Source organism: Eleutherodactylus coqui, chromosome 1 (assembly GCF_035609145.1).
Source record: "Eleutherodactylus coqui strain aEleCoq1 chromosome 1, aEleCoq1.hap1, whole genome shotgun sequence".
Lineage (NCBI taxonomy): Eukaryota > Metazoa > Chordata > Amphibia > Anura > Eleutherodactylidae > Eleutherodactylus > Eleutherodactylus coqui.
The window spans coordinates 497,081,397-497,095,785 of NC_089837.1; the positions used below are offsets into that span (position 1 = coordinate 497,081,397).

Consider the following 14,389-nt stretch of genomic DNA (forward strand, 5'->3'; position numbering starts at 1 on the left):
GCTCCTGCATCCCCTGCCTATTCATAAGGAAAGCCTGTGACTCCTGCATTGCCTGCCCATTCATAAGGAAAGCCTGTGACTCCTGCATTCCCTGACCATTCATAGGGAAATCCTGTGATTCCTGCATTCTCTGTCCATTCATAGGGAAATCCTGTGACTCCTGCATTCTCTGTCCATTCATAGGGAAATCCTGTGACTCCTACATTCCCTGACCATTCATAGGGAAAGCCTGTGGCTCCTGCATCCCCTGCCTATTCATAAGGAAAGCCTGTGACTCCTACATTCCCTGCACATTCACAAGGAAAGCCGGTGACTCCTGCATTGCCTGCCCATTCATAAGGAAAGCCTGTGACTCCTGCATTCCCTGACCATTCATAAGGAAAGCCTGTGACTCCTGCATTCCCTGACCATTCATAAGGAAAGCCTGTGACTCCTGCATTCCCTGACCATTCATAAGGAAAGCCTGTGACTCCTGCATTCCCTGACCATTCATAGGGAAAGCCTGTGACTCCTGCATTCCCTGACCATTCATAGGGAAAGCCTGCGACTCCGGCTGTCCCTGACCATTCATAGGGAAATCCTGTGATTCCTGCATTCTCTGTCCAGTCATAGGGAAATCCTGTGACTCCTGCATTCTCTGTCCATTCATAGGGAAATCCTGTGACTCCTACATTGCCTGCCCATTCAGAAGGAAAGCCTGTGACTCCTGCTTTCCCTGCCCATTCAGAAGGAAAGCCTGTGACACCTGCATTCCCTGCCCATTCAGAAGGAAAGCCTGTGACTCCTGCATTCCCTGCCCATTCATAAGGAAAGCCTGTGACTCCTGCATTCCCTGCCTATTCATAAGGAAAGCCTGTGGCTCCTGCTGTCCCTGCCCATTCATAAGGAAAGCCTGTAACTCCTGCATTCCCTGCCCATTCATAAGGAAAGCCTGTGACTCTTACATTCTCTGCCCATTCATTACGAAATCCTGTTACTCTTGCATTGCCTGCCCATTCATAAAGGAAAGCCTGTGACTCTTGCATTCCCTGCCCATTTACAGAGAAAGCCTGTGACTCTTACATTCCCTGCCCATTTATAAGGAAAGCCTGTGACTCCTGCATTCCCTGCCCATTCATAAGGAAAGCCTGTGACTCTTACATTCTCTGCCCATTTATAACGAAATCATGTGACTCTTGCATTGCCTGCCTATTCATAAGGAAAGCCTGTGACTCCTGCATTCCCTCCCTATTCATAAGGAAAGCCTGTGACTCCTGCTTTCCCTGCCCATTCAGAAGGAAAGCCTGTGACTCCTGCATTCCCTGCCCATTCAGAAGGAAAGCCTGTGACTCCTGCATTCCCTGCCCATTCAGAAGGAAAGCCTGTGACTCCTGCATTCCCTGCCCATTCAGAAGGAAAGCCTGTGACTCCTGCATTCCCTGCCCATTCAGAAGGAAAGCCTGTGACTCCTGCATTCCCTGCCCATTCAGAAGGAAAGCCTGTGACTCCTGCATTCCCTGCCCATTCAGAAGGAAAGCCTGTGACTCCTGCATTCCCTGCCCATTCAGAAGGAAAGCCTGTGACTCCTGCATTCCCTGCCCATTCAGAAGGAAAGCCTGTGACTCCTGCATTCCCTGCCCATTCATAAGGAAAGCCTGTGACTCCTGCATTCCCTGACCATTCATAGGGAAATCCTGTGACTCCTACTTTCCTTGACCATTCATAGGGAAAGCCTGTGGCTCCTGCATCCCCTGACCATTCATAAGGAAAGCCTGTGACTCCTGCATTCCCTGACCATTCATAGGGAAATCCTGTGACTCCTACTTTCCTTGACCATTCATAGGGAAAGCCTGTGGCTCCTGCATCCCCTGACCATTCATAAGGAAAGCCTGTGACTCCTGCGTTCCCTGACCATTCATAGGGAAATCCTGTGACTCCTACTTTCCTTGACCATTCATAGGGAAAGCCTGTGGCTCCTGCATCCCCTGACCATTCATAAGGAAAGCCTGTGACTCCTGCGTTCCCTGACCATTCATAGGGAAATCCTGTGACTCCTACTTTCCTTGACCATTCATAGGGAAAGCCTGTGGCTCCTGCATCCCCTGACCATTCATAAGGAAAGCCTGTGACTTTTACCTTCCCTGCCTATTCATAAGGAAAGCCTGTGACTCCTGCTTTCCCTGCCCATTCAGAAGGAAAGCCTGTGGGCAGGGAATGCAGGAGTCACAGGCTTTCCTTCTGAATGGGCAGGGAATGCAGGAGTCATTCAGAAGGAAAGCCTGTGACTCTTGCTGTCCCAGCCCATTCAGAAGGAAAGCCTGTGACTCTTGCTGTCCCAGCCCATTCAGAAGGAAAGCCTGTGACTCCTACATTCCCTGCACATTCACAAGGAAAGCTGGTGACTCCTGCATTCCCTGCCCACAGGCTTTCCTTCTGAATGGGCAGGGAAAGCAGGAGTCACAGGCTTTCCTTATGAATAGGCAGGGAAGGTAGAGTCATTCAGAAGGAAAGCCTGTGACTCTTGCTGTCCCAGCCCATTCAGAAGGAAAGCCTGTGACTCTTGCTGTCCCAGCCCATTCAGAAGGAAAGCCTGTGACTCTTGCTGTCCCAGCCCATTCAGAAGGAAAGCCTGTGACTCCTACATTCCCTGCACATTCACAAGGAAAGCTGGTGACTCCTGCATTCCTTGCCCATTCATAACGAAATCCTGTGACTCTTGCATTGCCTGCCCATTCATAAGGAAAGCCTGTGACTCCTGCATTCTCTGCTTATTCATAAGGAGAGCCTGTGGATCCTGCATTCCCTGCACATTCATAAGGAAAGCCTGTGGATCCTGCATTCCCTGCCCATTCATAAGGAAAGCCTGTGACTCCTGCATTCCCTGCCCATTCATAGGGAAATCCTGTGACTCTTACATTCCCTGCCCATTCATAAGGAAAGCCTGTGACTCTTACATTCTCTGCCCATTCATAACGAAATCCTGTGACTCTTGCATTGCCCGCCCATTTACAAAGAAAGCCTGTGACTCTTGCATTCCCCGCCCATTTACAGAGAAAGCCTGTGACTCTTACATTCCCTGCCCATTTATAAGGAAAGCCTGTGACTCCTGCATTCCCTGCCCATTCATAAGGAAAGCCTGTGACTCTTACATTCTCTGCCCATTCATAACGAAATCCTGTGACTCTTGCATTGCCAGCCCATTCATAAGGAAAGCCTGTGACTCCTGCATTCCCTGCCCATTCATAAAGAAAAGCCTGTGACTCCTGCATTTCCCGCCCATTCACAGAGAAAGCCTGTGACTCTTACATTCCCTGCCCATTTATAAGGAAAGCCTGTGACTCCTGCATTCCCTGCCCATTCATAAGGAAAGCCTGTGGATCCTGTATTCCCTGCCCATTCATAAGGAAAGCCTGTGGATCCTGTATTCCCTGCTCATTCATAAGGAAAGCCTGTGACTCCTGCATTCGCTACCCATAAGGAAAGCCTGTGACTCTTGCATTCCCTGTCCATTTATAAGGAAAGCAGGTTACTCCTTCATTCCCTTCTCATTCATAAAAAAAGCCTGTGACTCCTGCATTCCCTGCCCATTCATAGGGAAAGCCTGTGACTTTTACATTCCCTGGCCATTCATAAGGAAAGCCTGTGACTCCTGCATTCCCTGCCTATTCATAAGGAAAGCCTGTGATTACATTCCTTGTCCACTCACAGGGAAAGCCTGTGACCCTTACGTTCCCTGCCCATTCGTAAGGAAAGCCTGTGACTCCTGAATTTCCTGCTCATTCATATGGAAATCCTGTGACTCCTGCATTCACTGTCCATTCATAGGGAAAGCCCGTGACTCCTACATTCCCTGCCATTTCATAAGGAAAGCCTGTGACTCTTACATTCCCTGCCAATCTTGTTGCAATACGCAGGGATAGGCGGCTCCTCAAAGGTAAAACCCTGCGTGACTCACAAAGAGTTCTAAACATGCAGTCATGTTAGCCCGGCCTAATACACATATGTTCCTGTTGCTAGTGTTTAACTTCTAGCTTCCACTTTGTGGTTTCACCTTGTTTTTCTTCTTGCACTGCATATTTTTGGGTTCCTACAATGTATTTATTTTCAAAGATGTATTTAAAGGGGTTTTCCAGGGAGAATACTATCCTCAGGATAGGTCATCAACAGTTGATTGGCCGGGGTCCGTCGCTTGGAACCCCGACTGATCAGCTGAGTAGGCGCATGTCGTCAGCGCCGCAAATACAGAGGTCGGAGCGCAACAGCAGAAGTCTCCACGCTGACCTCTGTGTATTTTTGGCGCTGAGAGCATGCGCCCGCTCAGCTGATCGGTCGGGGTTCCAAGCGACGGACCCCAGCCAATCCACTATTGATGACCTATCTTGATGATTGGCCATCAGTAGTATTCTCATAGTCAGGGATGATTTTGTGATCCTGCACTGAGCAGGGGGTTGGACCCGATGACCCTGGAGGTCCCTTCCAACTCTACCAGTCTATGATTCTCCCTGGAACACCCTTTTAAAGCCTCAAAACACCCATTTTCAAAGGTTTTTCAGAGCCACCGACGATCATGCCAAAATCTGACCCTGTATACATTTGTCTTTACATCATATGAGCGTGGCCTTGTGCTCACATACTAAAGCTCTCTAGAACTTCAGGTTATACGAAGCTGTAAAACAAGGCCATAGCCCTGTATGGAGCGATACTCTACCTCTGTATGACTGTCTATTTCCTGTAGATGCATGCTGTATAAGTAATCACTTAATATAGGTGATATTCAACGCGTATCTTAGCCTTAGGTGTGCCTAATTATTATTACGATGCATCAGAGTAGGAAATGCATGAAGCAGTATGGTCTCTCAGGCTTCTCTTTTGATGCATGTTTGAGTACATCTTATATAGTAAACTTGACATGAGCTGATCACGAGCTCGCCTCGGCAGCCAATCAAATTACAATAAGCATTTTACGGTGAATCGTAGTAAGGTTATTGTGTGTGTGTGTGTGTGTGTGTGTGTGTGTGTGTGTGTGTGTGTGTGTGTGTGTGTGTGTGCATTAATAAGCATTTCGTAAATTAATTTCTTAAGACAAGGTGAGAAGATGAAGCCTTAAGAAATTACATTTTACCCCACAATCTAAGAACTCTGGGAACAATGCCAGTACATCTTGGGGATATGATTTCATAAAAGAAAGGTTCATTACAAAGTGCTGACCTGTTGCCTTGTGAACCAGATAAGAAGGAACGCTGCAAGGACATCTATCACAAGAAGAACTTTATTAGAAATTGTATTTAACTACTGCAGACCCATTTGTGAAAACGGACGAAATGACTGAAGGAACGATGCGGTTTTTAAACCATTAATAAAGCAATTGTGACTGCTGCAGTACATGCTGTATTAGAGGTATTCTTGGGAAAGTACTGTAATGCGATGTTGTATGAACCAGGGATTAGAAGGTTGTTGTGACTGTTCTACCAATGTGCTATTCAGATTTGCCCCTTTTTGTTGTTTTTTTTTTTTTTATAAATCCAGACCCTCTTTCAGGTACCTTAATTATTCCCAACCACAGACTAGACCATTAAATTCATTCAGATCCCCAACCAGACTGCAAAATTTATTCCAGTCCCCATACAAGAACGTAGAATTAACACTCCACAATGATAGGGGTTGCACCAAGACAGACTTATATCACCTATCCCATGGGATAGGTGATATGAGGCTGATCAGTGGGTGTCTGCTAAGACCCCAACAAATGCAAAGAACAGGGGTCCCATGTCCCCCCCTCTGCTTTTTTGCTGACCCCCTCCCACAGTGAGGAGGAGATTGACTGGAGTGATGGCCACGCATGCTCAGTGCCACTACATTCATTTTCAGTGGGACTGCCAGAGATGGCAGAGTGCAAACGCTCAACTATTTCCGTAAGCCATGTTGAAATGAATGGAGCTGCTGTGATGCACGGCCATCGCTGCATTCAATCTGATGTCTCTCCGCATAGGAGAAGCATCTTCTCAGTGACAGAAGATGAGGATATGGCATCTCGGGCTTATGGGGAGTCTCTGCAGTGGGACCCTCATTGATGAGACTTTTATCACTTGTCCTATGGATAGATTTTTTTTTTTTTAACCTATCTTGGTACATTTCCAAACCAGACACTAAAATTCAGGCCCCAGCAATGAATTCAGATCCCAGACCTCAGGGTAGGGTCCTCGTCTGAAACCATTCAAAAAAAAAAAAAAAGCGTGGGAGAATAACACTCTCTTTTTGATTTAGTCTATGAGCACAGTGCATGTGCCTTTTAGGGCTATAAGAAATGCTATTACACTCTGCCTTCTGAGTATGTAGAATTTGGAATTTGAGCATTAGTAATAGTATGGATTGTGCTGAAAAACTCAAACTGTAAATATAAGAGGATGCCAACTTTTGGCTTAAGTCTATTTTTTAAATTCCTGATCTTCTAGATATGCCCCCAGTCACCTGATATTTGCTAGTATTGTGAAGAGAGCGGGAGCGTAAAATCAGCTTGGCCATGGAGTGCTAGACTACGCAAACACAGAACGCGACTGCCTTGAGACTCTTGAAGCACATAAAAATCCCGCCTAGTGCTGTATCGCTCACTACACAGTTCTAAAACTGCTATCTGGGAAGGATATCGACAGAAGAAACGTGCATTAGAAGCTTCCTGAAATGGATTTCCTTGGTTGACTAGCGGCACACAAAGCTATGATCGCTATGTACCATGACAAGCATCAGCTGGGCTACTGTAAAGCTTTTTGCCACTGGAGCAGTGAAAACGTCTTATATGGAGTCATGACTCATGAGACTATCTGTCAGTCTGATAAATGAATCTGGGTTTGGCGGATGCCTAGTCAGCGCTACCTAATGTAATGAATATTTCCTACTACTATGAAACGTATTGGAGGAGGGTGTCGGCACACTAGGTATGGTCCCACTGGGCCACAAACTAATTTGGCATAGGGCTGTCCCTGAGGGAAACACCTGGGGTTTCCTGGTTTTTACCCTTTATCCCCACCAATCAGAATCTGGCCTTAGCTACATGGACCTCCAGGCCATTAACCCTGGAGTAGCCTCGGTGCAGTGGCAGTTGACACAAACTGGTCGGGGTAACCATATCGTGGTACAAGAAGAGCAGGCAGAGACTTGGTCAAGATAGAAGACTAAGTTCAGGACAGGCAGATTTTTCTTGCATAATAAGACGAGCTGAGAGTCGGAACAGATTGCTGTGGTTTGACCTAGGATCAAGTCGAGGTTAGGAATGGAGAAGACTGGAAAGTTGGGTTGAACAAACACTGGTCAAATCAGGAATTGCTCAGTCAAACTACATACTAGACAAGGCTTAATTGTCCAGGTACCTTACAGTGGGAAGGGTCCCTTAAATAACCAGAAGCAGATCTTGATTGGCCAGAGAATGAGAAGCTTGTTATGTGTGCTAGCCTTATGGGATGCAGGAAAGTGACTGGAGATACTGCTTCTGCCACAGATGACTCTGTAGACACGGCACTGACAACAACTGACTGCAAGAGGAAGCAGGAAATGCTGACAGCCGCAAGCAGCCATCATAAGAGAGGAATAATGGTCCAGGGCTATTAGTCAGGATTTGCCCCCTTATTTCAACTGAAAGATAATGTTAATGCTGCTGTTTTACTTAACTGTAGCTTCAAACTTTGTGGTAACAGGTTGTGCACGACCTTTTTCTGTCCTTGTATACTTACATATTGGGCTCCATAATGACATGGTGATGAGTTAGGTGTGGAGGAACTCGAGAGGTTCTGACCTCAACCCCACTGAACCTCTTTAGGATGCCAGTTGTGAGCCAGATCTTCTTCCCCAGCATTAGGGCCTGACCTCACAAACGGTCTTTTGGAACAAAGGGCACAAATTCCCATAAACATATCTCAAAATCTTGTGGAGAGCTTTTCCAAAAGAGCGGTGGATGGAATGGTTGTAAAAGGGGCCAAACTCCATATTGATGCCCATTAATGCCAGTGGAAAGGGATGTTCAACAAGCTCATGTAGATGTGATGGTCAGGTGTCCACACACAATAACTTTTCGAATCTGCCCATAGATGCATATGGTACGAATCGCATATAAATAACCCAACAGTAAATTTACACTTTATGCTTTGTTTTATAATGTCAGATCTAGATCAAAGCATAATACTGTACAATACACATTATATGCCGGGTTCCATAGGTGTTACAGTATATCTATACAATAGAATTGCCTCACCAAAGCGTATAATCTTAACTAATGACTAAAGAATAATTTTACCCATTTTTTTTTATAATTTCTTATCAGATTTTATAAATGTGGACACTGAATAGAAAATGATGTACATCTTGGAGACCTGGCCATTTAGGAACCGCGGATGGCAGAAAAGACTGCAATTATAGATGATTTTGTGGCTTCCAGTCAGACGAACAACCCTTAGAGCACTAATGGCCAAATGAGCTCGTTAATGATTCGTGATGCATATTTTACAAAATTGCAAGAATAGAAGAAAAGAACCCTTGGCTTTGTAAGGTTACTGGCAAAATGGTTTATTTACATAAACAGACAGTTGAGTCGTAACGAGGCCTCTTTTGAGCTGGCATTCAGTATTTGAGACAAACCCACCCGTAAAAAGGCAAAAAAAACAAAAAAAAAAACTTGTACGATCTTAAAGTGAACTTCTTATTAAAAAGCCATAGTACAACCCCAATAACAAAAAGGTTGGGACACTACTTAAAATGTAAGTAAATCTAAAGAAAAAAAGGTGTGCAATGATTTGGAAATCTCATGTAAAAATATTTAATTCCCAGTAGAGCATAGGACGTATCGGAAGGGGAAAGGGAGGCATTTTTCCATTTCATTTTCAGAAATTGATGGTAGCAACACATCTCACAAAAGTTAGAGCAGAAGGCTGAAAAAGTAAGTGGCACTAATGATAAACAGATGGAGGCTCAATTTTCTACTTGGCCTGTGTACAAAAGGACCGTGTTAGAGAGCCCGAGTCTCTCAGAAGCAAAGGTGCTCAGAGGTTCTCCAATCTGTGAAAATATTCCTCTATTTAACAAAATTAACTCCTTTAGAAATAGTTAGGCTGCCTGTCCACGGGCGAGTTTTCATTGCGTTCCCACGCTCTCCATTGCAGCGTTGCGCATGGTGATTCTCCGCTCGCGGCAGGCAAATCGCAGCATGCTGCGATTTGCCGCGGTCCTCCACGGTCAGACTATCTGTTTGAGCTTGAGCCTCGTGTGGTGCAGAGTGTAAGCTCTCGCCTACAACCTGAAGGTTGCAAGTTCAATCCCCGCATGATTCAGGTAGCTGGCTCAAGGTTGACTCAGCCTTCTATCCTTCCGAGGTCGGTAAAATGAGAACCCAGCTTGGTGGGGGGTAATAAGTAATAATTACCTGAAAGCGCTGCGGAATAAGTTGGCGCTATACAAATACCAAGATTTTTATTATTTTGATTGGCTGACTGGCGGAGATCCGCCGCAGGATACCGCAACGTCCATGGATAGGCAGCCTTAAATGAAAGGGAAAAATGTCTCCTTTCCCCCCTCTGATATGTTCTATGTTCTACTTTGAATAATATATGGTGAGATGAGATTTCCAAATCCCTGCATTCTTATTTCTTTACGTTACTTTACACAGTGTCCCAACTTTTCTGGAATTGGGGTTTTATTACAGGGGGATTCTCTTACAAGGAAACCCAAACTATTCTCTATACCTTTTTGTAATTTTTGTTTGGTTCGCTATGATAATTTGACCCGGACGAAGATCATGGAGCAGATTTATAAAAATCTTTGTGCCCATTGCAACCAATGACAGAGCAGTGTTCATTTTTCAAGAGCACTATGAGGACTGAAAGCTGCGCTCTGATTGGCTATAGGCAGCCGGAGATCATAAATCTCCCTCTATCGAAGCATTACACCTCTCAACGAAGTGGATTGCAGATGAGGTCACGTGATTGCCAAACAAGCATCCGCATCAGTGTGCCACAAATGTACTTAAACGGCGTGTGTTGGTGGACACTAGGAAAAGCCTTCATTTCAACAATCAAACAAATCTGAAAATTATTTTGGTGACCGATTTTTATTTAGAAAAATCTGTGGCCTCCAAGACAGGCGTCAATCGATCGCAAATCCGTAATCTAGGTCTTTGTATGTCGCATCTATCAACCCTTTTTTACATGGATCGAAGACTGGGTCGGCACAAGCCTCTGATTAAACCATGTGAATATGCCAGCAAACAGCCAACGAACAATCAAATTCTCATCCACCCGTGTGACCGTAATCAATGCGTATCGATCGACGCGATCATTCATAGTCCTCCAACAACTCCCGATCTGTGTCGGCTCTATCTCCGAATACCAAAGACAATTGGCACAACGATTGGCGTTGCTTGCAGCCGTCGCGTTTCATAGACAATGTAACGATTTTTCCTCTTTCCCTCCTTTTAAACCTTTTGCTGCCGAACCTAAAACAGACAGATTGTAATTTTCATTTCGGATGAAAGCGCCGAAGATTCAAGTGTATTTTAATCAGGAAAATGTACCGTTCCGCCTTCCCTTCCGCTTGCATCTTCTGCCATAGCGTTGGGTTGAAAGACGTGCTGCCATCGTAACAAGTTAAGCTGTTACACAAAGCTTGGAGGCTCAGAAGAACAACAAATGAATTGCTGATGGATAAAGGATGCGCACAAACACTGGCAATCCATTTAGAACTGTCCGCCGTGATTCCCTTGATCAAAGAATCGCAGGTATTGCTCATGTTGCTTCCCGTGACAAGTGAATTGGCACTTGGGCAGCTCTACAAGATGAAGTAATGAGCTTATTGAACATTGGCTTACCCTCTATGCCCAATCCCCACAATCCTTTTGTTCTTAAGTGTTTTCTCTCTTAGCTGGCTCTTCATCATCACAAAGCCTCTTTCCCTTTGTTTGTCGAGATGTCATTTAGTGGCATCCTGTCATCCTCTTCACACTCTAAAGGGTCACGTCATTACTGAGCATATCTATGCATTTTTAGATTGCATGTTTTTGCTCTTTGCAGACTTCACATGGCATTTTAAATGTGATGCATAGTTTGGGTTGTTTTTGATGCTTTTGAAGAAAGAATTGTGAATCTTATATGATGTAAATGAGCACCATTGTTTCCAAGTAAATTGAGCTTGGCTAAACTGTTGCCATAGATTTGAATGGAGAAAGCTGTGAACAAGCATCGCCACCTCTAAGTTCAGTCTGCACAAGGAAACTCAGTTTTTTTTCTTTGAAGGGTTAAGGGTTCCATAGTTGGGTCCCCACTTATCAGATGTTTACAGAATTCTCATATTCTTATGCATATCCTTGGCATGTCTATGATGGGATTCCCCCCCCCCCCCATTCCTGCCTAAATGCCTCCTCTGTTATAATCAGCAGGAATTGCCCTACTGCATCATTATCCTCTGCTTTTTAGTTTTTTGATAGACCAGCTGCTATTTAAGTATTCCCACAGATGACCTGCTGAAGGGGATCAGTTGACCTCATTGCTCAGCCGAAATCTTGCTTAGGGAAGAGTTGCTATTGCTAGTCTCCCTTTTAAGTATTTTTGGCTCGTGCAGTTGGGTGCTGTTGATAGCTGTGACAACGTGCATTTTAGTTCAGTATTCCTTGTTCTAGTTCCTAGTACTTTGTTCTAGTTTAGTGTTCTCTAGTCTGTCTAGTCAGTGTGTTTTTGTTCTTTGGTGTTTTTTGGTCCAATATGTGTCTCCTAGTCTGTGGCTTGCCTTAATATTTCTTGTTTTGTTTCGTTCTGCCTTTGTTCATAATTAAGCATTGCTTCTTTAGCTTTGTCTCCATCCTAGTGCCCACTTGTTTTAGGGATAGTGTTTTGGACAATGTCAGTAGGGACAGCGGTGTCTAATCTTGGAGTCAGTGTCTGGGAGAGATTAGAGAAAGACAGAGAGAGAGAGCTAGCATTATGGACAGTATTTCTCTGGTAGTGGTTGTGGTTTCGGGTCCATATCATCTGCCCTAGTCTGAACTGCCAGTTTCATCATATTTATCATCATAATCTTCATCATTATTTGATTACCTTCATCACCCTCTGGAGAGCTAGGATAGCACCTCGGAGTATAGCTGTCCTGGACTCAGCTGGTGTGGACACCTAGACCCAAACTGGGTCTCCAGGTGCCTCACCTGTGGTCCTGGAAATGAGTCCTGGGTGGCCCCTTCCTAGGCTGGTGGCATCCACTGTTGGAGGGGGGAGCTGCAAGTGATATTTGGCTTTCCTCTGAGTGCAGGATTTTTTATAATTTCTGAATATTTCCTTGTTTCATCACCCTCTACTCCTGTTGTCTATCGGGGAGTTCCTAGTATCATTTGTGTTTTACTATAATTTTTGCAACAATCTGGTTGTTACAGTATTTGACTCTACTATAAGTCCTAGGATGTATTTGTGTGCCAGAAGACATCATTGGGTACCAAGAAAAGGGGACTACTATAGGTGAAGTTACTTTCTGCAGTTGATTGTCCAGCTGTGACCTTACTCTTCATGAAACATCCCCTTTCTGTATTCACTATTAGGACATATAAACTTCAGAGTGAGGTTCTCCACCTCTACAAGTTAGAGAGAAGAGCCAATAACAATGAATATTGGAACGTCTACCATGTAATACTACATTTCCTCTGCAGCATCGGCTCGGTGATCAGACGCACTGTACCTTCATGCAGTGATAAGAGCTGATCATTGGGTTTCCGAAGCCAGACCCAATGGGTACGTTTCTATCAGAGGCAGATTGGGAAACTTAAAATGACTGTAGAAAAGCATTTAAGAGGTGGCCTCATGTGTCTAAAGTACTAGCAGAGGGGCCCAACACAAGTATTACTTGATACTAGATCTACGCTTTGAGAGGTCCTCTGTTTGCTTGTTTCCCTGGGCCTGGATGGGTTGAGTGCCGTGCACAGTTGCACCAGTTTAGCTCTTTATTGCACCAAAATTGAAGCAGAAGGGGGGATGTTTGAATTATAAAAGCCGCTGCAACCGCCTCATGAGGATACAGGCACTAGCACCACCTCCAGGCTGTGCAGCCACATTGCCTTCTGTAATAAAAGATCCCCCACCCCAGCCAGCCTGCAGCTGCCCCCTGAGCCAGCAGGATAGTGGAGTCTGTAGCAAATGCTCTATTTTGCATCAACCCTAATTAAGTTGCCGTGAGCTTGCTGGAGTGAAGTGGGTCCGGGCATCTGCCAGGTGCTAACGCCAACCCTGTCGACCTACCGGGATTTCTCCCTGTAGAGACCAAATCTTTTAAAGGGGATTCTCTGTTTATCTGGGCTGATCTCCCTGGCCATCAACTGTAACGAGGGGGAAATCTGGCAGTAAGTGTTGAATTTCTCTACAGCACCACCAATGGGGAAATTGAGCATTACACCGTGCCAATTGAAATCGGTGGGTTATCTGTGTAATGCAGGACACAACAGGTCCTCCAGAATGAGAGATGCTCTTTGTATCCCGTCTGGCCAACAGATGAGGCTTCAGAACAGATGATCCCCCTGTGTAAGAAATCCGCTTATTTAGGGAGACTACCCACTCCATTATTTTTTTCACAGCGAAATTCACAGCTGTTTTTTTTCTGCAGGGGTCCATGGGACTTGTAATGTTAAAATCGCGGTCGTGCAAAATCGCAATTTGCCGCAATTTACCGCAAAAAAAAAACTGTAGTAGGTAGTCACCCTAACTCAGAGCCGTATAAAACAGGCTGAATTAGATGAACATTGTCTTCATTCAGCCTAACATACTATGTTACTATATTACTAAAAGTGTGGCCTGATTATTATCTAAGTCAGCTTATAGACAAACAAGTGTAACTGATAATACACAATTGTACCGTTCATTTCTTTTATTGAGCACCTTAAGTAATCCTCCACAGTGCAGGGAGAAAAAGTAAGTGAACCCTTGAATTTATAACATTGCTTATAAATTGCAACTACCGTAGTTCAAGTACTGCCATAAGCAATCACTAATTAGTTTGGACCAATTGTACACTTCACCCAAAAAGGTTGGCGTCGGCTCTCCATAACTTGCGCTAACAATGGCTGACTTCTGTAAGCCCTCCAGTACGGTGTGGATTAATCACTGAAGGCGAGTCTGTACCCGTCCTACTTTCCATGTAATCTCCCTACACTACAGAACGGCGACTGTAGTTGTACAATTTCTGATATTCCTGCTAACGATCCCATAAGGGCGTCATGATTCGTCTTCTCCCCCCCCCCCCCCCCCATATTTTTTTCTTTTCTCGGAGCTAACCCGCCAGCGTAATTAATTTATCCTTTAACTACATTGTGCAGGAAATAATTTAGGTCTGTCTACATTGTGTCATAGGTGACATGGCAGGCGGTTAATGAAGACACGATCGGGTTCTTAAATGGATGAAT

At 44.9% G+C, this 14,389-nt stretch overlaps 1 protein-coding gene across 2 annotated transcripts in view; it reads left to right on the forward strand.

The window, feature by feature from the left end:
- Positions 1-14,389, forward strand: part of SLC36A4 (solute carrier family 36 member 4) — a 253,925-nt gene that overhangs the window by 100,274 nt on the left and 139,262 nt on the right. The window lies entirely within an intron of this gene.